Genomic DNA, 26,623 nt, shown 5'->3' on the forward strand with positions numbered 1-26,623 from the left:
ATGTACAACTCTTAACTCAAAATCAAGAAGCCTAGTGCAAGTTACCTAGGGCTAGGGGCCTCAAACTGTGGCACGTGTCAGTGTCCCAGGTAGGGATTGTTCTAACAGAATCCTCCAGGTAGGGATCGTTCTAACAGAATCCTCCAGGTAGGGGTCGTTCTAACGGAATCCTCCAGGTAGGGGTCGTTCTAACGGAATCCTCCAGGTAGGGGTCGTTCTAACGGAATCCTCCAGGTAGGGGTCGTTCTAACGGAATCCTCCAGGTAGGGATCGTTCTACCAGAATCCTCCAGGTAGGGATTGTTCTAACAGAATCCTCCAGGTAGGGATTGTTCTAACAGAATCCTCCAGGTAGGGATTATTCTAACGGAATCCTGGGCCCACCCCAGACTTCCTAATTTGGGAGGCCCCATAAGTTGCTTCCCTGGTGGGGTCGCCGCTGCTGGTCAAGGGCCCACACTCCAGGTCGCGCCCATCTAGTGTATTTGGTCTCTTGGATGTAAAAGTGCAGATAATCCACCTGCCCCGATGACGTCCCGTCTCGCTTTGACGACGCTGCTTTCTCTGTGGAGGGGGAGGAAGTGAGCTGTGGGGCAGTCCTGCTGCACACTACTTTCTGACCAACCAGGAAGGAGAAGCTGTTGGGAATGTGGGTAAATGAGAATCCAGAAGTGGCCCCGTGATCCCAAAGCCACAGGTGCTGGGGAACTTCCCTGGTTTTCAGAGGATCAAGTCCAGGCCTGACCCCGGGACTCCCCGGGGGCCCACGGCTCCCCACGCTGCTCTGATCGCTCAGCATGAGAGGAGGGTCAAGGGTCGCCCTCTGCTTCGAGGAGGACCCCGGCTCACGGTGACTCTGATTTCCCTCCCCAGAATGGCGTCATCCCTCCCCCCCAGCCCTCCTCCTCCGAGGAGAGCCTCTTCCTAAGGCTCCCGGACTCCCAGCGTGTGCTGCGGAGAGAGGAGCAGGTGGTTGACTCAGCAAATCTCTCCCTGGTCTCTTTGTCAGATTGGTGGGGAGATCTGGTCCTTCCCTTCAGGACTTAGACCCGACTTTGGGGACAGGGTTCTATTTTATTTATTTATTTATTAATTTGAGAGAGAGAGAGAGGGAACAAGATCGTAGTTGCTTCTTTTTAGCTGTTCATTGATTGCTTCTCATATGTGCCCTGACTGGGCACACCCAGGGCTCCAAACCAGTGACCTCAGTGTTCCCAGGCCGATGATCTATCCATTGCGCCACCACTGGCCAGGCCCTACACAGTGTCTCAGTCAGGAGGAAGACACGCCATGAAGAATGGAGGGAGGGCCCAGAAAGAGGAAGAACTGCCTGAGCAAAGGCCGGGCAGCTGGAATGGCTGACCACCAGAGAGTGCTCAAAGGGGCTCTCTGCCAGAGGGCCTTAAACATCAGAGAGAGGCACTTAGAATCGTCCCTGGAATTCTTTTTCCTTGGGGATGAGGCAACAATAGCAGGCCAAGGTCTTATCTCTTTCTCCCTAAAAATTTTTCAATCACCATTGACATTCAGTATTATGTCATGTTAGTTTTAGGTAGACGGCGTAGTGGCACACACTGGAGCCTCTGCACGGGGTGGCAGAGCATCTCGGCCAGGTCTACCTGGGAGGGTGCCTGCACAGCACTCGGCAGAGGGCGCGATGTAGGCCTACAGCTCTCCAGAACGGGCCCAATCTGCTAGAGCCCTCTCCTACCTCCCGGCACCTATGTCCAAGCCCAGAAGCTCTGACCTGGGCCGTCCTCAAAAGATGAGGAAATCCTCCCAGCCTGGGTGGGGTCCAGGCCCCACAATCCAGACCCTGGGAAAATCTGTTCCCAGGAGGAAAGCTGGATTGGCCGCTTCGGAGTAAATAAGGGGCTGCCCAAGGCCAAGCCCCTGTGGAAGTACATCCAGCCACATGCGCTGCTGACCTAGGAGAGAATAGGAACCAGTGTTAGACAGATGGGAAATGTAAGCCCCAAATCCCAGTACCACCCTCCCCCCAATTACTAGTTCTGCTATCCTGGGTCCCTCCGTGCCTCAGTTTCCTCAGCTATTAAGTGGGATGATAACACCTTCCACGTAGAGTTCTGGTAAGGACTGGGTTAGCCTAGAGGGGATATTACATGGTGGCTCTGGAGTCGGCTGGCATGGGTCCCAACCTTGGCTCCTGCACTGCCAACTGTGTAACCTTGGGCATGTCACTTACTCTCTGTGCCTGTTTCCTCACCTGTAAAAACAGAGATAATAGAGCTGCCATGGAGATTAGGGGATGAAACATACACCTAGAATGGTGTCTGCTATCTCAAGCGCTCCATAAATGCCAGCTCTTGGTTATACTTCATGGAGATGAGGTCCTTGGCACACAGAGGTGCCCAACGAATGTGGGCTTTATCATCTGGTTTCCCCTGACTCTCAAATCTCACATTTCCTACCCCAAAGTCCAAACACTCAAGATTCTCTCTGATCTCCAACCCAAAAAGCTTATTAGCTTGTTTATACTCAAGTGTAAATGACTGACAAAGGAGCTTGCACACCTTCAGCAAAAGGAACAGTGTGCTAATGGTGGACTCTTAGACTACAAGCCAGGCTGAGGACAGGGAGAGTTTGGGAAGGCAGCTCTCCCAGAGCCCTTCAGGGATAATGTCTCAGCAGACCTGTACCTCTAGGGTAGATAGGGAACTAAGTTCAAACCCAGCTCTGCTCCTGATTGCTGTGTGACTTTCGGCAACTCACTTGACCTGTCTGGATCTCAGCTGCCTCATCTGCCCAATAGGACAATGACTTTTCTTCTGTCCTCCTCCAGAGGCTGTTCAAAATCCAAGGCCTCTAAAAATTGGTATTTTCCCCCTGGATTGTGGTCCATCTGCTCTCCCAGCCTGAACAGGGAGCAGGCCAGGCTCTCCTGGGACCTGGTGGAAGGCCAATCGCATAGTAGGTGTTTAGTGGACTTGAGCTGAACTGAAGTGCACATCCTGACCTTGGGGCATCATCACTCCCATGCACAGGGACAGCCCACATTCACCTTCTCATCCACTCCCCGCCATGTCCTGCAGGGGCCTGGGGAAACTGGGAACATCCCACTTAGCACCCCCGGGGAGGGGCAGTCAGGGCGTTGGTCTGAGGTCACGCAGCTAGCAATGGTGGTGGAGCTGGAAATGACGCACGGACACTCAGCTGCAAAATCCACGCCCTTCCCCGTCCTTTCTGTCACCCATTTCTGGGTATCCACACTGGTTCTAGGAAGGAAACAGTTTGCACCCCATGAGGGGGGACCTTCAGACGGGGACCAAAATATAAGGTCAGCTCAGGGGCTTCAGGTACAGGCTGCCTCAGCCCCCAGCTTAGGTCTTCAGATTCTCACCAGCTCTCTGCAGGGAGGGTTTGTTTTCCTACAACGGCAAACCGGAGGCTCGGAGAAGTGCGGACATCTGTCTAGGATGTTGGAGAGCAGTGCTTGAGGCCAGGGTGTCTGACGCTGAGGGCTGTGCTCATGGCCGCTACCTGGAACTCACACCCACACACACTGGCCTGGGAGGCAGGGGGGCGGCAGTGATCTGGGTACTCACACCCACACACACTGGCCTGGGAGGCAGGGGGGCGGCAGTGATCTGGGTACTCACACCCACACACACCTGGCCTGGGAGGCAGGGGGGCGGCAGTGATCTGGGTACTCACACCCACACACACCTGGCCTGGGAGGCAGGGGGGCGGCAGTGATCTGGGTACTCACACCCACACACACCTGGCCTGGGAGGCAGGGGGGCGGCAGTGATCTGGGTACTCACACCCACACACACCTGGCCTGGGAGGCAGGGGGACGGCAGTGATCTGGGTACTCACACCCACACACACCTGGCCTGGGAGGCAGGGGGGCGGCAGTGATCTGGGTACTCACACCCACACACACTGGCCTGGGAGGCAGGGGGGCGGCAGTGATCTGGGTGTGGAAGCCGCTCCACTTCGGGATGTCACAGGGAGGTGACGGAAGGCCCCCCTGACAGGCAGACTGGTCCCCGGGATGCACATGTCCTCTGCAGGAGGAGGGGAGCCCCTGTCCTAATACAGACGCAAACAGCCGGGGAGGTTGTTGTAAAGCTTTGAAAGGGTATTTGGACTGGTGGCCGCTCAGGATTTACTGACACCCCCCTCCTGGGGGGTGGCCTCACACCTCCTTTCTTTCCCTTCCAGTCCCCTTGGTCCCAGCTCTTCCTCATCTCTGCCTGTGTCCCTTGTGTGACTTGGTCAAGTTCCTTCACCTCTCTCCTCCTCAGGGAGCCTGTTTGCTCATCTGCAAAATGGGGTAATACTTGTACCTGCATGCTTAGGGTTATTTTGAGGATTAGATGAGACCAATGGGTAGATACTATTTAGTCCCTGTCAGAGGGCAAGGGCTCAGTTAATGAGACCCATGATTGTCCCCTCCAGAGAGCACCTCAGGACAGGACACAGGACCCCTGGGTCTCCTCCTCCTGCACAGCCAGAGTTTCCACTTTCCCATCCCGTCCCATCGCTCTTAGTCTCCAAGGAGGCAGGGAGAGTTAACTCAGACCCGGGTCCTCCCTCGGCGCGCTGAGCCCTCCCGCATGCGCGCCCGGGGGAGCCGACCCCTTACCCCATTGCCTCAGTTTCGCATCCATGCAAGGGGCCTGCGCACCGCCACCGCGTCCTTTCGGTCTGTGTCTGGGTCCTGCAAAAGTTGCCAGACACCGGGAGGCTACGAGGCTCTGGCACCGGCCCAGCCCGCGCCTGCCCGCGCCCGAACTGGCACCTAGAATCCACGTGATTTCCCAGCAACGGCAGACAGCGCCCAGCGCTGAGCGCTGAGCACCGGCTGGGCAGTAGCGGCGCCTACTTTCAGTTTCGTGCAGAGCGCGGCGGTGTGAAGAGCGCAGTGGGTAAGTGCCCAGCGCGCCGGGGACTGCGGGGCTGCGGGGCTGCGGGGATGAGCGGCTCGGGAAGAGGCAGGGTGCGAATGCCCAAAACCAAACAGAGGGGAGAAGGGGAGACCAGGGGGAGGAGGGGATGCCCGGGGTCTCCTCTCCAGGGGGAGGAGGGGATGCCCGGGGTCTCTGGAGTGGTCCCGGGGCCATGGGGTGGGGGGATGGCTGGTGGATGACCAGGGGGGATGACCGGTGGATGGCGGGGTGGACGGGACTAATGATCGGGTGGGCAGATGGGGCACCTGTGGCCGGGGCAGCGCGCAGCCTGCTATCCTGCGGTGTTTGGGGGATGAGTTGCCAGCCGCAGAGGACAGCGGTTGAGGGCACCTGGGTTGAGGGCCGGCAAGCCCCGGCTGCACTCCCCTCCCCACTCTCCTCCCTCCATGCCTCCCTAGCCTCCAAAGCTCCTGTCACCTCCTGGAGCTTCAACTTTTAATTGCTTTTTAAAGAATTGCAGAAGTCTCACTGCTCATTATGCACAATGCAGACTCTTTTTTTAACCCCAAAAGGCTTTTATTTATTATGGATAATTCCAAACATATGTAAAAGTGGAAGGAAACCACACGCTAATCCCCAGGACTCTTCAACGGTCACCAAGCCAGGACCACCGTGTTTCACTTCTAAACAGATGGCAGACAGACATCACAGCCTCTCAACCAAAATATTTCAGAAGGTGCTGAAGGATAAGGAGTCTTTTTAGAAACAAAACTACAGCGCCATCAGCATACTTTAAAACATTCTAACAATAATTCCTTAAAGTCCAACTCTCCAGGCTATTTCTAAACACCCGAACCTCATAAGTCGTAGGTGAATGTGTGGGCATCATTTTGTAACTCGCTTTTTGCATTTTTGTTTCGTGTTTAGCCAGTTTTCTCTTTGAGGAAGGCAGGTCCTGGAATTTGCTGGGGTGGCCATTTAGGGAGGTGCGGGAGAGGTCCCCTACCTTGAGCAGCATCTGCACCCATTTTGGAAGTTGGGATTCTTGCCCTGGCCGGTTAGCTCAGTCGGTTGAGAGCATCGTCCCAAACAACAAGGTTTCAGGTTCGATCCATGGTCAGGGCACACATGAGAAGTCACCAATGAATGCAGAACTGAGTGGAACAACAAAGGAATGCTTCCCTTCCCCCTCCCCTCTCTCTCCCTTCCTCTCTCTGTCTAAAAATCATTCAATCAATTAAGCCCTGGCAGATAGCTCAGCCAGCTGCGGTGTCGTTCCGGAACATGGAGGCTGCCTGTTTGATCCCTGGGTCAGGGCACGTACAGGAGCAGCTCAGTGTTCCTGTCTCTCTCTCTCTCTCTTCTTGCCCCAAAAGAAATAAATAAAAAGTTGGGGTTCTTATGTTTCCCTTTGAATGGTTGGGGGCTCTATAGTCTTAAAAAGCTGTTTGAAAACCAGTAGTTTTCAGTCTCAAAAACCTGGGTATAGCAAGAGATGGTGTATACCCCACACCACTACCTAGAACCTCATCCCTTCTCTCTGAGAAGCAGTCAGCCCAGAAAAGCACTGGGCTTGGTCTCCCGCTGGGGAACAGAAGGGAGGTAAAGCTGATGACAGCAAGGTCCACCCAGGTCCCCCATCCAACCTGCCTTCCCCAACCCTTCCTGGACTACAGTGCCCCTGGTCAGTGATTATGCCCACCCGCCCCATCACCAAACATGGCACAAGCTTGATTTGCACCTGGCATGGTAGGCAGATAGACCGGGGCTCTTGTCCCTTTGTATTTGCTAGGTGACCACGGACTAATCCCAGGCATGCCTCAGAGATATTGTGGTCTGGTTCTGGACCACGGCAATAAAGTAAATGTCTCAGTAAAGCAAGTCATGTGCATTTTTTTTGTGTTTTCCCAGTGCATATAAAAGTTTTATTTACTCTACCGTAGTCTATTAAATGTGCAATACTATTGTCTTTTTAAAAAATATTTTATTTATTGATTTTTTAGAGAGGGGGGAGGGGGGAGAGAAGTATCAACTCAAAGTTGCTTCCCTTTAGTTGTTCACTGATTGTTTCTCGTAGGTGCCTTGACCAGGCAAGCCCATGGTTTTGAATTGGAAACCTCCGTGTTCCAGGTTAGCGCTTTATCCTCTGCACCACTATAGGTCAGGCGCAATAGTATTATGTCTTAAGAAACAATGTACATACCTTAATTAAAAAAATAGTTGATTGCTAAAATTGCTAACCATCATGTGAGCCCTCAGGAAGTCGTAATCTTTTTGCTGGTGGAGGGTGTCAATGTTGATGACACGCGATAAAAAAAAAAAAATGAAGCACATTAAGACAGGGTATGCCTGTAGTTCATCTCTTAGAACCTCACTTTCTCATCTGTGAAATGGGGATGATAATATGTCCTTCAAAGCATGTTTCATGGGTTGGATGAGATCAGGATGAGGTGTACACGCAGTGTATGGTCAACCTTAAGTAGCATGAGAGCACAGTGGCTCTTTGTTGAAGGCAGACAAGCAAAAGGGAAAGTTCTTCGTAAGTTTCACAATCTGCTGAGCCTGTTCTCCCGCCAGGTGCAGAGAGAACTGGCTATGTATGTGCAGGACCAAGTCAGTCTCCTCACACCCCGACACACATCCCCCCTCACCTCTGAGGAGAATTCAGCAAAACTTCTTAGTATGTTTTCCCCTTCTGTTGTGGATTAAAATTGTGTCCCCGAGAAGGTGTGTTAAAGCCCTAACACCCCGGAACCTCAGACTGTGACTTTATTTGGAAATAGGGTTGGAGCCGATGTACTGAATTAAGACGAGATCATGGCTGGCGTAGATAGATGGGCCCTTAATTCAGTCTGGCCGGAGTCCTTAAAAGAGAAGAGATGACTATAAAGATAGAGACACACAGGGAGTATGTCATGTGACAGTAGGGGCAGGGACTGGGAAAAATGTGTCTATAAACCAAGGAACTCCAAGCATTGCTGGCACCCCCAGAAGCTGGAAGACGCAAGGGAGGGTTCTCTGCTGGTAGTCAGAGGGAACAGGGACCCCGATTTCAGGTTTCTGGCCGCCAAGACCTGAGCGAAGAAATTTCTGTCATTTTCATCCACCCAGGTTCTTTTGTTACGGCTGTCACAAAGCTAGGACACCCTCCCAGAATCTCTCCCCTGCCTTCTGCACAGAGTTGTCCTACTGACCAAGCAAATTCACACGAGAGCAGACACCTTGTAAAATCTTCTTGTAGGTGTCCGGAGGATGGCCTTTACCTGATTTCTATTTTGAGTGTTGGCTAGAAGTCCAAAGTTGATCTTGGCTGAAATCGGCGTGCAAGGTGTTGACGTAAGAAACGTCCAGACCTGTATGAGTTTTTATGAGTTTATTTGAGCCAGACTGACAACAGTTGCCAGGAGCAAAAAATCTCAACAAACTGAGGAAATGCTCCGGAGAGTGGCGGTTTTGCAGCTTATTTTATATGCTGGAACCGGAGGAGGGGACGTCAGGAGGATTACGGGAAACCCATTGGTGGTGGAGGGAGGAGCCGGGAGAGAGTAGAGGGGGAGATCCCTGGGACTGGATAAAGAGTAGAACAGACACATACTTCTTTTACAGAGTTAACAGTTGACAAGTACAGCACTTACGGATGGTATTCCGGGGAGCAGGGTAACAGTAAGGGCTTCTGGGGTCCCCTGCTCCGGGCCATGTGCCCTGAGGCATCTGGAGAAGGGCGTGACTCTGACATTTCAAAGGTATGTTGTCTTAGATGCAGAAGGACAATGAAAAAAAGGACAATAGGGCCTGACCTGTGGTGGCGCAGTGGATAAAGAGTCGACCTGGAAATGCTGAGGTCGCCGGTTCAAAACCCTGGGCTTGCCTGGTCAAGGCACATATGGGAGTTGATGCTTCCAGCTCCTCCCCCCTTCTCTCTCTCTGTCTCTCTCTCCTCTCTCTCCCTCTCTGTCTCTCTCCTCTCTAAAAATAAATAAATAAATAAAGTAAAAAAAAAAAAATCTTTAAAAAAAAAAAAAAAAAAAAAAAAGGACAATAGACTTAAGGTAACAATTGAACTTTGTCAAGGAAGCAGACAGGCCTAGGATGTGACAACTGACTCTCAGTTCGGAATTTTTATGTTCAGACCATTCTATGCGGTTACTTCTGGCCTTTGAGTTTGTAAAGCCCACCATGTGGGCCTCCCCTAAGCGTGTCAGATTTAGTATGTGGGTCTTTTTTTTTCTACAAAGGAAAACACCCACCCAGACGCTTTGAGAAGAAAAAACAGCTGAAGAATGGGTCAGTTGGGCTGTGGGTGCCTCTCGGGTCCCTCAGACCACCCTGGAGAACGTGTCTCTGCCATCCACCGCTCTCAGAGGCAGGCGGGAGTGGCGAGGCAGGCGGGAGTGGCGAGGCAGGCCAGTACTGGGTTATGTGTGGGATTCGTTACCCAGAAAATAAGCACAAGTGTGTAAGCCACGTGGTCTCCTGGGTCCTGGAGAGCTGAGTAAAGTTGGCACAATCCCCTGTTCTCACAAATGGTAGTAGATTGTAAACCAGGGGTCCCTGGGTTACGACACAGTTCTGTTCCTATGACAGTGATGTAACCCGAAATTTGGTGTAAGTTGAAACACACCCTAGCCTAAGTCACTTACTTACCTGTCCTAACAGTTGTAAAATCATACTTTAGATTAGAACATAAAAACACAACTAAGCCACAGAAAAAAGAAAAGGATATAAATATATTGTACCATACACTGTACTGTAGTAACAGAAAAAATGACAAAAGTGAGTGTAAAATAAGTATGATGCTAAAAAAAAAAGTATGATGCTAACAGCGTAAGCCGAAACACTCACGTCTCAATATAAGTTTTCATGGGCGTGAGCACCGTAAACTTGAAATGTCATATGTCAAAACTGTTCTAACCCAAGCACCCCCTGTATACTGTTTTTATCCTTTTTTAAAATTTGATGAAATTTGGAACTCTCTCCACATCAAAATAAAATCAGCCTTTTTTCTTTTTTAAAATTTTTTTTTAATTTTGAAATTAAATTTAATGGGATGACATTGATCAACCAGAGTACATAGGGTTTGGTGAACATTTCTATAGCCTTTAAGTATATCAAGCTGTAATTGAAAAATACTTCTCAATTACCGTTGATATACACTAGTAGTTTCATGTGCACAAATAGTGATTATAAAAATATTTTAAAGATCTTATTGACTTTAGAGAGAGGAGAGAGAGAGAGAGCGAAGGAGGGGAGAAGCAGAAGGTCTCCACTTATAGTAGTTACTTCTCTTTCATATGTGCCTTGACTGGGCGAGCCTGGGGATTCGAACTGGCAACCTCAGTATTCTAGGTCGACGCTTTATGAATTGTGCCACCACAGGTCAGCCTCTTTTTCTTTTTAATAGCAACATAGTATTTCACTGTAAGATTGGTCCTTAATTTACTTAATTATTGTTGTATATTTAGGTTGTTTCCTGCCTCTTTCTATTTTAAACAGTGCTGTAAAGAATACCCTTGTCCAAGCATTATTTTTTTTACATATGTGAGAATAAGTCTTTAAGGAAAATATAAAGGAGTAGATTTACAAGATCAAGGGGAATATGTACTTTGAACTTTGATAAATATAGCAAATGGGTTTCCTTACGCGTCGTAGTCATTTTTACTCCCGCACCCTTCTCAACAAACCTTTTGTGTTATCAAACTCTTCCATATTTTCAGACTGGGCAATGAATAATGATACCCTTTCTTCCCCCGTTTCTCTTATCATAAATGATGTTGGAGCACCTTTTAAAATATGAAAGAGTTATTTGTAGTTCCTTTTCCATAAACTGTTCATATCCTTTGCCCACTTTTCCATTGGGTTGTTGGTCTTTTTCCAACTGAGTTGTGAAAACACCGTACTATTAAGGAACTTAGCTCTTTGTCTGTGTTATAAGTAAATTGCCATTGGAAGTGTCTGCGTTGTTGTCTGTAGAATTGGCTGAACCACCTCCATCTTTGCCAAATATTTAGATAGGGTCTTGTTTTTCCCTACTATACCTGCATGGACTGTTTGCTATTTTATATAAAAAATAAGATATGACATTTTACTTCCCTGCCACGGAAATTCCTCTCAGGGAAGGAAGTATTTTTTGGAAAATACCTTGATAGGATCGGGGTGGGTGTGGCCTGGGTGCAAAGTGGTCAGCGGGGTCCAGGACGTGCCCTGTCCAGGAAAGGGCAGACTCTGCACTGAGCGTGTGCCCCGGGGTGGCGGGGCCATATTTGCTCCTAAAAGGAAGGGAGGCGAAAGAGAAGTGGAGAAAGAGGCCACAGAAAGAGAAGACCCCCAGAAACTTCTTGGGGGGAGGATGGCCAGGGGGCATTTTTGGTCTGGGGATGCCCCCTTCTCTGTGTGAAGTGGGTACTGATGACACAGACTCTGGCCGGGCTCTGCCCGGCCACCATTATCCTGCTCCGCACCTCTGCTCAGTTTCTACAAAATGTCAGGCCCTGTGACAGGCGCTGGCTGTAGCTGGGCACCCAGCAAGGTCCCCGCCCTGAGGAGCTGATAGGCTCATAGGCACAGCTGATTAACAAGGACAGCAGGCGGCGGTGCCTACAGTGAGGAAAGGAGAGGTCAGGCGTGGTCTTCTCTGAAAGGGGCACTCGGGACAATGGAGGGGTGTGGGGCGGGGCAGCCCTGAACCGTGATGGTGTCTGGAAGAGAAGGAACCGGACAGAGGCAATGGAGGGAAAAAAGAGGAGAGGGGGGAAGAGTGGAAGGAAGGGAGGAGGAGAGGAGTGGGGGAGGGAGGGAGGCCGGAGGGGAGGAAGGTGAGGACCAGTTGCTTAGGGTCAGCTGTGCTCACAGCGCTTCCTGTGAGTGAGTCTTTTCCGTGCGCTGAGAAGGGCTGGACCTGTCAGAGGAGAGGGCACCATTGCCACCTCCCACCCCCTCTCCTGAGGGGAGGGCTGTCCCCAGACCAATGTGGTGACCAACCTAGTAGCTAGCACTTGGCTTGCTTGCATTCTGGATTCTTCCCTTCGGCTAGTTTCTCCAAGTGGATTTCTAAAGGGATAGATGGATGATGGATGTTATTTTTATTCTTTTATTGTAAAATACACATATCATAAAGTGTACATCCTGACCATTTTTAAGTGTATAAATCAGTGGTATTAAGTATGTCCACATGCTGTGAAGCCATCACCACCATCCAGCCCCATAACTCTTCATCTTGTAAAACTGAAACTCTATGCCCATTAATTAATCATTCCCCGTTTCCCGCTCTCTCAGACCCTGGTAACCACCACTCTACTTCCTGTTTCTATGAATTTGACTATGCTAATAAGTTCCTCATATAAGCACAACCATACATTATTTGTCTTCTTGTGACTGGCTTATTTTATTTAGCATAATGTCTTCAAGGTTCATCCATGTTGTAGCATATGTAGAATTTTCTTTTTTTTTTTTTTTTTTTTCATTTTTGAGAGAGAGAGAGAGACAGGAAGGGAGAGAGAGATGAGAAGCATCAACTCATAGTTGCAGTCCTTTAGTTGTTCATCGATTGCTTTTCATATGTGCCTTGGCCTGGGGGCTCCAGCTGAACCAGTGACCTCTTGCTCAAGCCAGCGACCTTGGGCTTCAAGTCAGCGACCTTTGGGCTCAAGCCAATGACCATGGGGTCACATCTGTGATCTCATTCTCAAGCTGGTGACCCTGCACTCAAGCCAAACGAGCCCACGCTAAAGCCAACAACCTCAGTGTTTCAAACCGGGGCCTCAGCATCCCAGCTCAATGCTCTATTCACAGTGCCACCGCTGATCATGTGGACTTTTCTTCCCTTTAAAGGCTGGGTAACAGTCCATGGTGTGTAATATCACACTTTGCTTTGTCCATTGTTATTGATGCACTCTGGCCTGGCTTCCATGCTTTACCTGTTGTGAACAATGCTGCTGTAAGCATGCATGATCTCTTCAAGACCCTGCTTTCAGTTTTGTTTTTGTTTTTTGTATTTTTCTGAAGCTGGAAACGGGGATAGACAGTCAGACAGACTCCCACATGCGCCCGACCGGGATCCACCCGGCACACCCACCAGGGGGCAACGCTCTGCCCACCAGGGGGCGATGCTCTGCCCCTCAGGGGCGTCGCTCTGTCATGACCAGAGCCACTCTAGCACCTGGGGCAGAGGCCAAGGAGCCATCCCCAGCGCCCGGGCCATCTTTGCTCCAATGGAGCCTCGGCTGCGGGAGGGGAAGAGAGAGACAGAGAGGAAGGAGAGGGGGAGGGGTGGAGAAGCAGATGGGTGCTTCTCCTGTGTGCCCTGGCCGGGAATCGAATCTGGGACCTCTGCACGCCAGGCCGATGCTCTACCGCTGAGCCAACCGGCCAGGGCCTGCTTTCAGTTCTTTGGGGGCATTTACCCAGCAGCAGAATTGCTGGGTCATATCGTAATTCTATTTTTAATTATCTGAGGAAACTCCGTACTGTTTTTCATAGCAGCTGTAGCATTTTACATTCCCATCAGCAGTGCACAAGGGTTTCAATTTCTCCACACCCTCACCAACAATTGTTTTCTGGGATTAATAGAAGCCATGCTAATGAGTGTAAGCTGAAACCTCATTGTAGTTTTGATTCATATTTTTCTAATTAGTGACGTTGAGCATCTTTCTTTGTATTTATTGACCATTCATATACCTTCTTTGGAGAAATGTCTGTTGAGGTCCTTTGCCCATTTTTGAATTGGACTGATTGTATCTTTATTGTTGACTATTAGGAGTTCTCTATATATTCTGCATGCTAATCCCTTCTCAGTTATGAAATATTTCCTCCCATTCTGTGGGTTGCCTTTTTACTCTGTAAATAATGTCTTTGGATGTACAAATTTTTAAGCTTTTGTGAAGTCTGATTAGCCTATTTTTGTTGTTGTCTGTGCCTTGGTATCATCTCTAAGAAATCGTTGCCAGATCCAGTGTTATGAGCTTCCTTCTGTGTTTGCATCTAAGAGTTTTATTGATTTGTGTATTACAGTTAGGTTCTTGATCCATTTTGAGTTATTTTTTGTGTATGGTACTAGGGTCCAACTTTATTCTTTTGCACATGGACATCCAGTTGTCCCAATACCATTTGTTAAAAAGACTGTCCTTTTCCCATGGAATGGTCTTGACACCCTTCCAAAAATCATTTGACTATATATGTGAGGGTTTATTTCTGGGCTCTCTGTTCTATTCCATTGATCTATAGATCTGTTTTTATGCTTTTATGCCAATACCACACTCTTTTGAATGAGTATCCTGTTACTTTGGTGAATTCATTTATCAGTTCAGTTCACAATTTTTGTGTGTGTCATTTTTAGGGTTTCATATAATCTGCAAATAGATAATTTGACTTTTCTCTTTCCAATTTGGATGTCTTTTATTTCTTTTTCTTGCCTACGGATTCTGGCTAGAACTTCCAGTACTGTGTTGAGTAGCAGTGGTGAAAGCAGGCATCCCTGCCTGTGACCAATCTTTGGGGGAAACTTTCAGTCTTTCTCCATTGAGTTTGTTTGCTGTGGGTTTTCCATATAAGGCTTTTCTTATGTGGAAGTAGTTCACTTCTATTTCTAGTTTGTTGAATGTTTTTTATAACCAAAGTATTTATATTATATGTTGACTTGTCAGATCTATCAATTGTTTCTGCATCAGTTGAGATGATCATGTAGTATTTTCCCTCCGCTTTATTGATGTGATATATTACATTGACCAGCTTTCATGTTGAACCATCTTTGCATTCCAGGAACAAATCCCACTTGGTGATGGTATATAATTTTTGTAATAGGCTGCTGGTTTCATTTTACTAATATTTTGTTGAGGATTTTTTCATCAACGATCATAAAGGATATTGGTCTGTAGTTTTCTTTTCTTGTAGTGTCTTTGGCTTTGGGATAGGGTAATGCTGGCCTCCTAGAGTGAGTTAAGAAGTGTTCCTCCTCTTCCATTTTGGAAAAAAATTTAGAAGGATTGGTATTAGTTCTGTGTTAAGTGCTTGGTAGAATTTACCAGTGAATCCATCAGGTGTTGGGCTTTTCTTTGTTGGGAGTTTTTTACATTGCTGATTCATCTCCTTAACTAGTTAAGGGGCTATTGAGATTTGCTTCTTTGTGATCTACTGTTGGTAGGTTTTGTGTTGCTAGGGTTTGGTCCATTTCATCTCTAGGTTATTCGAGTTCTTGGCTTAACAGTTGTTCATTGTACTCTTGTAATCCTTTTTATTTCTGTTGAGTCAATAGTAATGTCCCCACTTTCATTTTTGATTTTAGTAATTTAAGTTTTCTCTCTTTTCTCTTCGTTCATCTAGCTAAAGATTTGTCGGTTTTGTTGATGTTTTGAAGAACCAACTTCTGGGTTCATTGATTTTTCTCTATTTTTTATATTCTCCATTTCATTTATCTCCAATCTTTATTTCGTTTCCTTCTGTTAGCTTTGGGTTTAGTTTGTTCTTCTTTTCTAAAGTTCCTTAAGTTTTCATGTTAGAGTGTTATTTGTTTATTTTAATGTAAACATTTATAGATATGGTATATATCTTTCCTTCAGCATTGCTTTCATTGTGTGCTGTAAGTTTGGGTACAATTTTTTTTCTGTTTTCATTCATTTCGAAGTATTTTCTAACTTTTCTTGTGATTTTCTCTTTGATCTATTGGTTGTTTAAAAGTGTGTTCTTTAATTTCTACAATCCTGTGAATTTTCCAGTTTTCTTTATGACACTGATTTCTAACTTTATCCCATTGTGGCCAGAGAAGATACTCTGTATGATATCAGTCTTTTAAAAATCTACTGAGACTTACTTTGTGGCCTAACATTTGGTCTGTCTTAGAAAATGTCCCAGATGCACTTGAGAAGAATGTGTATGCTGCGGTTGTTGGGAGACACACTCTGAACATGTCTGCTGGAGCTCACATAAATTGAATGACTTCTTATGTCTTTTCCGAGCCTTTCCCTGGGTACGTGCAGTCACGTGCTAATTTTCCCCGGATGTGTAGTTGGTTTTGAGTGTCATAATCTTTCATATCTGGCTCCTGAAAGGGAAAAAGTAAAAAATGAAGAAGAGGGCAGGCCCTTTAAATTTTCTGAAAATTACCTTAGCTGGAGGGGGCGGGGCTTACCACAACACAGGGAGGAGCAAAAACAATAACATCCTGAGTCTTTGTCTTCACCTCCAAGATCAGAAGCAGCAAGCAGCAAGCAGCAATCAGAGCACAAGTCTCCACCGCTCAGAGGCCAGGATCCTTTGTGCAAGCCGCTCTGAGGACACTTGCACAGCTGCCTGCCACGTGGCTCAGGGGTGGGGGATGGGTAACTGCCTCTGTACTAAGAATTGAAATGGCTGAAATTAATCTCAGTTTACAGTCCAAGTCTTCCCCTGGAAGTTGCAAGCCTTCAGCAGACTGGAGTTCTAAAACAAGTTATGCCAGAGAGATTCTGCCAATGACATTATTGTCTAAGGCGGGGAGGTAGATTGCTGATACTTTCTACTCCTCCGTCTTCCCAGAATCCTCTCCTGGACATTTATTTTTAAACAGTTTGAGACTGTGTTGTTAAATAAACCTCTTAGAAGACTGTCCAGGTGGAGAGGCTGTGGGCAACTGGGAAGCACCCCGATTCCCCATCATCCGTCTCCTGGGGGAAGAGATGGAGCCTGTCCCAGCACCACACCCCAAACCCCCATCAGCCCCTCGCCCTGGCCATTCCTTCTGCCCCTCATGGGGAAATGGAGGGAACATTCAAACCCTGGGGAACTGGTACTCTGAGGCATTGGGGTTCCATGACGGCATCTTGTTAGACGAGAGAAACAGCTTGCTGTTTCGTGTGTTTCTCGGGAGTCTTGTGGACAGAACGCTCACTGACATTGAACCATGGAGTCTGTGCACTGTCCCCTTTTCCGTTCTGTGTAATCGTTCCTGGCTAGTCAAGGAGAAACTGTTAACGTCTATACTGCCTCCCACACTCTTGGTCTCTGGCCAGGCCTCTGGTGGGAGTCCTGCACAGGCAACAATGCCCAGTTCCCGCTCAGCTTTTGTTTCCCTTGGGTTTCTCTTTGGAGTTACCCGCCTGTCATGGTGAGTGATACCTTAGAAGATAACAATTAAAAGTGAAATGGCTTCTAGAAAATGATATTCTGATTCTCAGAGAAGGCAAAAATATGCTCAGATATGGGTAAGAAATCTTGGAAATTATACACCTCTCTCTAAAGGGTGAGAGATTGTGGGAAAACTTCATGTCATGCATTTCTGCAATGTTCAGAACTTTCCAGGTGAGCCAAGGGGATGTTTTATAAGCAGAAACATGATAAGGCAGGTCTATGGAGACCATCATTTACTTTGGAAGGAAGACCATTTGTTGACAGTCGTGCAGAGCTTCGATTAGAATAGAGCCTCTGGATTCAGCCTAGGTTGTAAATCTATGCTTTACTTCTTGACTTCTCAGAGTTCATTGATTCTTCTGTAAAATAGGGGAAGCATCTGCCTTGAAAGGTCATTGGGGGCCCTGGCGGGTTGGCTCAGTGGTAGACCATCAGCCTGGCATGAGGATGTCCCGGTTTAGATTCCCAGTCGCTTCTCTCTCTCTCTCTCTCCCCCTCCCTCTCCTGCAACCATGTCTCCATTGGAGAGAGTTGGCCCCAGGTGCTGAGAATGGCTCCATTACCTCTGCCTCAGACACTAAGAATTCTGTTGCTGAGCAATGAAGCAACAACCCAGATGGGCAGAGCATCGCCCCCTAATGGGCTTGCTCGGTGGATCACTGTTGGGGAGCATGCGGGAGTCTGTCTCTGCCTCCCCTCTTCTCACGAAAGAAAGAAAGAAAGGCAGGAAGGAAGGAGGGAGGGAAGGAAGGAAGGAAGGAAGGAAGGAAGGAAGGAAGGAAGGAAGGAAGGAAGGTTATTGGGGCTCCACCGAGGAAATGCAGGTGGAATGCTGCTGCATGACGCCTGGCCCGTGCTAATAATGCGACATGTGAGGACTCACCAGCACCCACTGCAAACCAGCCACGTCCCTGCATGGTGCTGTGTACTCTGAATGTATTAACGTCTCCAATTCCCACAGGGACCCTGTGAAATGGATGCAAAACCGCCACTGCCATTTGCAAATGAGGAGACTGTGGTAAAGAGAAGTTAAGAAACTTGCTCTAGGTTGCACAGCATTGAATGTTGAACCGGGATTTGTACCCAAGCCTCCTGACCCCCAGGGCTCATTTATCAGCTCCTCAGACCCCTGTGAGATAGGCTTGCTTGACATACAAGTGAACCATGACTCAGAGAGGCCAGGGACTTGCCTGGTGTCACCCAGCAAGTCAGTTTGGGGCAGTGGGGCTCAGAGCCGAGGCTCCGACCTACCAGACCCCCGGCCCCTCCTCCCTAAGCCTTTCTTCTGTCCGCATTTCATGTGTCTGGGCACTGCGGCTGGCATGGGAGGAGAGGTTCAGGTGACCCCCTCCAGACACAAAATCAAAATCCCTCGTCTAAGCTTCAGAGGGCCCAGCCTTCTGGCCACTGATCTTCTGTCTTCTTTCACTTAAAAAAAATATTCCTTTTGGCCCTGGCTGGTTGGCTCAGTGGTAGAGCATCGGCCTGGCGTGCAGGAGTCCCGGGTTCAATTCCTGGCCAGGGCACACAGGAGAAGCGCCAATCTGCTTCTCCACCCCTCCCCCTCTCCTTTCTCTCTGTCTCTCTCTTCCCCTCCCGCAGCTAAGGCTCCACTGGAGCAAAGTTGGCCCAGGCGCTGAGGATGGCTCTATGGCCTCTGCCTCAGGCACTAGAATGGCCCTGGTTGCAACACAGCAATGGCCCAGATGGGCAGAGCATCGCCCCCTGGTGGGCATGCTGGGTGGATCCCGGTCAGGCACATGAGGGAGTCTGTCTGACTGCCTCCCCGTTTCCAACTTCAGAAAAAAAAAATATATATATATATTCCTTTTAAACCACAGAAGAAATCCATGACTAAATCCTCCTTGCAAAAAGCTAAGCACCTTATACATCAGGTCAAAATCCCCATCACTCATGGCTCCCCGCCCTGGGCCTGTCCTTCCCAGCCTGTGGCAACCAGTTCGGTGTGTCACCTTCCAGAACTTTAAGCCTTCACATAACGAACATAATACTTATATTGGGCTTACTAACCGCCAGGCCCTATTTTGAGCATGTTACATGTAGTAAGTCACAGACACCCCACGACAACCTTGTGAGGTCAGTGCTGTTACTATCCTCATGTTACATATGAGAATATTGAGGCCCAGAGAGGCTGTGTGACTGACCTGATGCCACACAGCCTGCCATCGGTGGAAAAGTTAGTCCCAAACCTAGACAGCCTCGCTCCAAAATTCACGCTCTTCCCCTCTAAGCTATATGTTAGTACGGGCCTGTGAGAAGAAACATGGTGTTGGGTTTTTGCGTGCGTGTATTTCTAAGACAAATGATATCATCTGGTGCATATCATTAGACGGCGTGTTTGCCTTTTCACTAACAACATCTTGAGGAGCCAGCCGTACCAACACCGTCAGTGACCTCATGCCCATCGCCCAGTGGTGTGGTTACGCCAGACTTTACTGGCATCTGGGTTGATCAAACGCTGCGACAGGATCTCCTGATCCCGAGCCCCGTGTGGCTCTCCCTATGGCTTTCTATCTAGCGGTGTGTGGAGTCAACGAGTGGGTGTACTTGAAGTTTTAGAGATCACTGCCAAGCCCTATTCTGATCGCTGTTTGTCCCTTCAGAGTGGGCAGTCCAAACTCCAGGCTGTGAATCTGAACTTCAGGACCCAACTTCTCTCCTTTACATCTCGAGCCTTCTTCCCCTACCTGCCCCCCTGAACTTCAAAACCGGCAGGAGAAGCCTCCGGGATCCCCGTCAGCTGCGTGGGAGACAGAGAGAGGGGATTTCCCACCTTTAGCTTCATTGTCTGTTGGCTGTGGGTGTGCTGGGCCTGGACCTTTGTTCGAGGAGTTGGCAGAGCCACAGAGATGGGGCTAGGGTGCCAAGGAACAGGCCAGAGGCGGAGGTGGACTTCAAACTCAGCGAGGGGGAAAGGATGAGTGTTAGTCCTCGGGAGACACCATCACAGGCTCATCTAAATACGGCCACGACGGGGACCTTCCTGTCCCCAGCCTCTCTCTCCGAGAGCAGGAATCACTTGGCTCTGGTTTGCCCGAGAGGCAGGATACCAGGTGCGAGGGAGCAGAGAGCCAGCCTCTCCCCGCAGGGAGTGGACGGGTGGGTGTCATGGCCTTGCAAGATTGTCGTTGCCTCAGAGCCACCTGGGAAGCTCCCACAAGTACTGACGCGTGTGTTCCACGCTCAGAGGGTGCGCTGTAATGGGTCCGAGGCGTGGCCCACTGGAAGTTTTTGAAGACCACCCTCCTCCCAAGAAGATTCTAATGTGCAGATGAGTTTGGGGACCACTGTCCAGGCAGTTTCCAGGGAGAGACCTCTGGAGGCCCAGGACTGCGCTGGGCTGGGTGGGAGCCTTATCATGTCGCCCCACCAGTCACTTCCTGTGGGTGCCGGGCCCAACCGCCCCTGCCGAGTGGCAGAGGCAAGGCCACTACCTGGCCACCTGCCTTGTTGGCTCTGGAACAAGGACCCCCCAGACACAGGCCTGAGGGCCGGCGGCCTCTCTCCAGAGTGCCTTCCACCCTGGGACAGGGTCGAGGTGAGGAGACGTCTGTTCAGCTCCCGGCTCTGCGACGCTAGCTGGTGACTTGGGCGGGTCCCCTGGTGTTCAGCTCCCGGCTCTGCGACGCTAGCTGGTGACCTGGGCGGGTCCCCTGGCTGCGGGAGCCTCGGCTTCTGCATCAACCATGCGTTCAAGTCCCGCAGGACGCTGTCATCCTGAGGGACAATAAAGATGATGGTGTTCAAAGGAACCGTCTCCCTTACGCCATCACCCGCCTTGGAAATGTGCGGTGGCCCCTCGCGCCTGCTCCGTCAGCTTCTGTGGGCGAGGGAGGCCGTGGCTGCTGCCATCTCCCTGAAGGTGCGCCCCTTGGGGCACCGTGAAGGGAGGGTGATTTCTGGGGTGGGTGGGTCTGCATCGGCTGGGTCAGTCTGGCTCTGCCCTTTCCTCTTATTTGCTGAGAAGGCCAGCAAGGCCTTCCGCTCTCAGGGCCTCAGTGTCCCCATCTATAAAGTGGGCCTGGCATGGACCCCACAGTCAGGATTCGTCCAGGATTCGCTGTTCCCATTTGCATCTAGACTGAGGTGCCCCGCAAAGCCTGACGCTGCCATTGGTGACCCCCGGGGAAAGCGGAGGCCCTGGCGTCTCTGTTGTCGGCACAGCGCTCGGTGCCGAGGCTTCCGGGAGGACCTCAGGGCCTCTGTGAGCTCAGGGCCACCCCAGGTCCCCCCTCGGTCCTGAGAAACCAACCTCGCTAACACTTTTTCCTTTATGGAACTATTTCTGTCCAAATGTCTATTGTGGCTGTCATGACCTGGGGTGACTTTCTTATCATCCCCACCAACCAACCACATCCGTCCCGACCCTGAGGTTAGCGCTCGCTGCCTCCTCACTGCTGCCCCTCTCTCTCCAGGGCCCATCCTCCGCCCCGACCCTGAGGTTACCGCTCGCTGCCTCCTCACTGCTGCCCCTCTCTCTCCAGTGCCCGTCCTCCGTCAGACCCTGAGGTTAGCGCTCACTGCCTCCTCACTGCTGCCCCTCTCTCTCCAGTGCCCGTCCTCCGTCAGACCCTGAGGTTAGCGCTCACTGCCTCCTCACTGCTGTCCCTCTCTCTCCAGTGCCCGTCCTCCGTCACCCTCTTCTGTCCTCGCTTCTGTCCCTCTCTCTCCAGTGCCCGTCCTCCATCAGACCCTGAGGTTAGCTCGCTGCCTCCTCACTGCTGTCCCTCTCTCTCCAGTGCCCGTCCTCCGTCAGACCCTGAGGTTAGCTCGCTGCCTCCTCACTGCTGTCCCTCTCTCTCCAGTGCCCGTCCTCCGTCAGACCCTGAGGTTAGCTCGCTGCCTCCTCACTGCTGTCCCTCTCTCTCCAGGGCCCGTCCTCCGTCAGACCCTGAGGTTAGCGCTCACTGCCTCCTCACTGCTGTCCCTCTCTCTCCAGTGCCCGTCCTCCGTCAGACCCTGAGGTTAGCTCGCTGCCTCCTCACTGCTGCCCCTCTCTCTCCAGTGCCTGTCCTCCATCAGACCCTGAGGTTAGCGCTCACTGCCTCCTCACTGCTGTCCCTCTCTCTCCAGTGCCCGTCCTCCGTCAGACCCTGAGGTTAGCGCTCGCTGCCTCCTCACTGCTGTCCCTCTCTCTCCAGTGCCCGTCCTCTGTCAGACCCTGAGGTTAGCTCGCTGCCTCCTCACTGCTGTCCCCTCTCTCTCCAGGGCCCGTCCTCCGTCAGACCCTGAGGTTAGCGCTCACTGCCTCCTCACTGCTGTCCCCTCTCTCTCCAGGGCCCGTCCTCCGTCAGACCCTGAGGTTAGCGCTCGCTGCCTCCTCACTGCTGTCCCTCTCTCTCCAGTGCCCGTCCTCCGTCAGACCCTGAGGTTAGCTCGCTGCCTCCTCACTGCTGTCCCTCTCTCTCCAGTGCCCGTCCTCCGTCAGACCCTGAGGTTAGCTCGCTGCCTCCTCACTGCTGTCCCTCTCTCTCCAGGGCCCGTCCTCCGTCAGACCCTGAGGTTAGCTCGCTGCCTCCTCACTGCTGTCCCTCTCTCTCCAGGGCCCGTCCTCCGTCAGACCCTGAGGTTAGCGCACTGCCTCCTCACTGCTGCCCCTCTCTCTCCAGGGCCCGTCCTCCGTCAGACCCTGAGGTTAGCTCGCTGCCTCCTCACTGCTGTCCCTCTCTCTCCAGTGCCCGTCCTCCGTCAGACCCTGAGGTTAGCGCACTGCCTCCTCACTGCTGTCCCTCTCTCTCCAGTGCCCGTCCTCCGTCAGACCCTGAGGTTAGCTCGCTGCCTCCTCACTGCTGTCCATCTCTCTCCAGGGCCCGTCCTCCGTCAGACCCTGAGGTTAGCGCTCGCTGCCTCCTCACTGCTGTCCCTCTCTCTCCAGTGCCTGTCCTCCGTCAGACCCTGAGGTTAGCGCTCGCTGCCTCCTCACTGCTGTCCCTCTCTCTCCAGTGCCCGTCCTCCGTCAGACCCTGAGGTTAGCGCTCACTGCCTCCTCACTGCTGTCCCTCTCTCTCCAGTGCCCGTCCTCCGTCAGACCCTGAGGTTAGCGCTCACTGCCTCCTCACTGCTGTCCCTCTCTCTCCAGTGCCCGTCCTCCGTCAGACCCTGAGGTTAGCGCTCACTGCCTCCTCACTGCTGTCCCTCTCTCTCCAGGGCCCGTCCTCCGTCAGACCCTGAGGTTAGCGCTCGCTGCCTCCTCACTGCTGTCCCTCTCTCTCCAGTGCCTGTCCTCCGTCAGACCCTGAGGTTAGCGCTCACTGCCTCCTCACTGCTGTCCCTCTCTCTCCAGGGCCCGTCCTCCGTCAGACCCTGAGGTTAGCGCTCGCTGCCTCCTCACTGCTGTCCCTCTCTCTCCAGTGCCCGTCCTCTGTCAGACCCTGAGGTTAGCTCGCTGCCTCCTCACTGCTGTCCCCTCTCTCTCCAGGGCCCGTCCTCCGTCAGACCCTGAGGTTAGCGCTCACTGCCTCCTCACTGCTGTCCCCTCTCTCTCCAGGGCCCGTCCTCCGTCAGACCCTGAGGTTAGCGCTCGCTGCCTCCTCACTGCTGTCCCTCTCTCTCCAGTGCCCGTCCTCCGTCAGACCCTGAGGTTAGCTCGCTGCCTCCTCACTGCTGTCCCTCTCTCTCCAGGGCCCGTCCTCCGTCAGACCCTGAGGTTAGCTCTCACTGCCTCCTCACTGCTGTCCCTCTCTCTCCAGGGCCCGTCCTCCGTCAGACCCTGAGGTTAGCGCTCGCTGCCTCCTCACTGCTGTCCCTCTCTCTCCAGTGCCTGTCCTCCGTCAGACCCTGAGGTTAGCGCTCACTGCCTCCTCACTGCTGTCCCTCTTTCTCCAGTGCCCATCCGCTGTCAGACCCTGAGGTTAGCGCTCGCTGCCTCCTCACTGCTGTCCCTCTCTCTCCAGGGCCCGTCCACCGTCACCCTCTTCTGTCCTCGCTTCTGTCCCTCTCTCTCCAGGGCCCGTCCTCCGCCCCGACCCTGAGGTTAGCGCTCGCTGCCTCCTCACTGCTGCCCCTCTCTCTCCAGGGCCCGTCCGCCGTCACCCTCCTCTGTCCTCGCTTCTGTCACGCTCGCCTAGGAGCCAGGGGCAGGATTTGGGTTCTGCCGTGGGAACAGGGCTCCTGGCCTCCCACAGGCCCTCCTGCTCAGCCTGGCCCCCCTAGACCCTTACTCAGGACGGGCAGGGCAGCGGGTGGGTCCCAGGTAGACATGAGGAGGCAGGTCCCAACAAGCCCGGGGGTCGTTAGCACCCGTCTCTCCTTACCGCACAGCCTCACGGGGCTCCCCTTCTCCCAACGTGGACAGTCAGGAAGAGGAAAGAGCCAAAGGAACAGTGGCCAGAGCCTGTGACTCAGTCATATCCTTCCCTCCATGCCTCCCTCCCTTCCTTCCTTCCTGGTACCCCGTGCTAGGGGCTGGGGCTACTTTGGAAACAGTAACGCCCCTGGTTATAATAGCTAACAAGTTCTGGGCTTTTCTCAAGTGCCCGTGCCATTGGGGATGTTTGCCTCCCAACAACCCCGCCGGCTGGAGATTATTATTACCTGCCCAGCAGACACTGGGAGCTCACGCCCTCTCGCCTCTGCCGCACCCCTCCTCCACCCCATCTACTGTGGGTGTGGGTGATGAGGGCTGTATTTCCCCCCAAAGGACTGCCCTTGCCTGACAGTAACTTCCCCTGGCCTGGGCTGTACCACCTCCCTCCCCGCCCCACTGGGCAACACTCAAAGCCAGTGACTGGCAGATACGGGGTGTAACCGCTCAGTTCCCTTGCTGCTTGGCAGGACAAACTATTGAGAGAGAGAGAGAGAGAGAGAGAGAGAGAGAGAGAGAGAGAGAGAATTGTCACTACCAGGCACCTGCTGTCCCAGCCAGGCCAGGACTGGCTTTAGGGAACCGGGACCCTGAGGAGGGGGCATCTAGAAACCCTTTGGTGGAAAGTTCTTCGGTTCACACTCCAGAGTTGGCCAGGGGTCAGGCGGGAGCTAGACTGACCCTGAAACCACATCCTTGCTTGGCTTCTCCTTCCTCCCCGCCCTGCCCTCTTAGCCCTCAATAAGTAACTTTATAGGCACACCTGCCCTGGGCTCTGCCTCTGGAAGCCTGACCTAGAGCATCCCCATTCTACACATGGGGACACTGGGGTTCCGAGAGATGAAGTAACGTGATCAAAGTGCCACTGCAGGTAACCGGAAGAGATTCCAGCCCAGGGCCCTGGTGCGAGGTGTTTGTTCTTATCCAGAATCAGACAGGCACCGCCTGCCCCCGCGGTGTGCCCAGCCTGCCCCCACCCCGGCGGGGGGCTCCCTGCAGAGAGGAAACGTCCATGCAGCCATGGTGAGCCCCGCAGTGGAAGGGAAAGGAGCGACCCCTGAGGCGTGCAGCCAGGGGCACCCGGGCTTGGTTGGGAAGGCAGCGGGAAGACTTCCCTGAGAAGGGCCGTGGAGCTGGCTGTGGAAGGAGATGGAGGAGTTTGCAAGGGGGGGAAAAGGGAAGGGCGTTTGAGGCAGAGGAAGACGAATGTGCAAGGTGGTCCGTGTTGAAAGAGGACCAGAGGGAGGGCCGTGAGTGTTGTCATGGGTGTATGAGGCCTGTGGGGGACCAGGGGTCAGTGGTAAGGACCATTTGTTTATGCCTCTTTTGAGTCTTTCTGGGACACCTGCTTTGTGGAAGTCACATGACCGTGTGGGACTTGGCCTTGGAGGTGTTGGGAAGAAGCTAAGAGGAGGTTTAGAAAGCAATGAGGCGAGACCAGAGCCCAGACGAGTGTGTGCACGTGCACATGTGTGCGCTCGAATACGTGCATGTATGTGTGCATGCCTGTGCGTGGGCTGCATACGTGCAGGTGTGCACGGGTACACGTGTGCATGTGTGTGGACTGGAGGTGCGGGCCCTCCAGACAAAGGGAACAGCTAGGGCAAAGGCATTGGGGCTGCACGAGGGAACTGGCCTGAGTTCTCGGCTCCTTCCTCTAACCTCGACGCCAGCCAGTACTTCTAGGGTGGCAGGAAGGGGTCCCCCAGAGCACAGTGATGAGGGCGATGGAAGGGGTCAGCTGCTGTCGGATTGCAGCCAGGGTGGAGTGAAGCTCCCATGCGGAGCCCCTGGTGAGATCAGCACCCCAGCGAGGCCTCTGGTCCCACCCCCTGCCCTCTCCCCCCTAGCAGTCTGGACTTGGAGTGGCCGACCACCCGACTGCCAATCTGCACTCCTGGGTTCCCTCAGGGCATTGGCTGTGTGGCTGTGTGGCCCAGGGCATGTCCCTGCCTCTCTCAGAGCCCGCGTTTCATCACCCAGGGGTGCACCAGTGATTCCTGTAGGTCACAACAGCACTTTGGACTGAAGGCCAGGAGACCCTGTGCTGAAATGCAAACAAATATGACGGCTTGAGAGTGTATTAGGTTTTATTTTCTTTGTTCCTCTAGCAGCAGCTCTGCACTCTTGTTTTCTCTAAAAATGTATACATTTGAGTCCCAGGAACCTCCAAATTAATATGCAAATCAAAAAACTGCTAGCCAAGGGTAGAGAAGGGGTAGAAGCCCCTAACAAGATGCCTCTCTCATTCCTTGATGGGTACCCCAAGCCACATAAACATGAACGCAGGAGACGAGTGACCACCAGTCAAGTCAAGATCATAGATC

The 26,623-nt window shown here is 51.8% G+C and overlaps 1 protein-coding gene across 3 annotated transcripts in view; it reads left to right on the top strand.

The window, feature by feature from the left end:
- Nucleotides 1–4,851: 4,851 nt before the first annotated feature.
- The window catches only part of NLRC5 (NLR family CARD domain containing 5), a 92,555-nt gene continuing 70,783 nt past the window's right edge, over nucleotides 4,852–26,623 (top strand). For all 3 annotated transcript variants that reach the window (XM_066348510.1, XM_066348511.1, XM_066348512.1), the window contains exon 1: nucleotides 4,852–4,894. The gene's annotated coding sequence lies outside the window, so the exon portion shown is untranslated. The remainder of the gene's footprint in view (nucleotides 4,895–26,623) is intronic.

Source organism: Saccopteryx leptura, chromosome 9 (genome assembly GCF_036850995.1).
Source record: "Saccopteryx leptura isolate mSacLep1 chromosome 9, mSacLep1_pri_phased_curated, whole genome shotgun sequence".
NCBI lineage: Eukaryota > Metazoa > Chordata > Mammalia > Chiroptera > Emballonuridae > Saccopteryx > Saccopteryx leptura.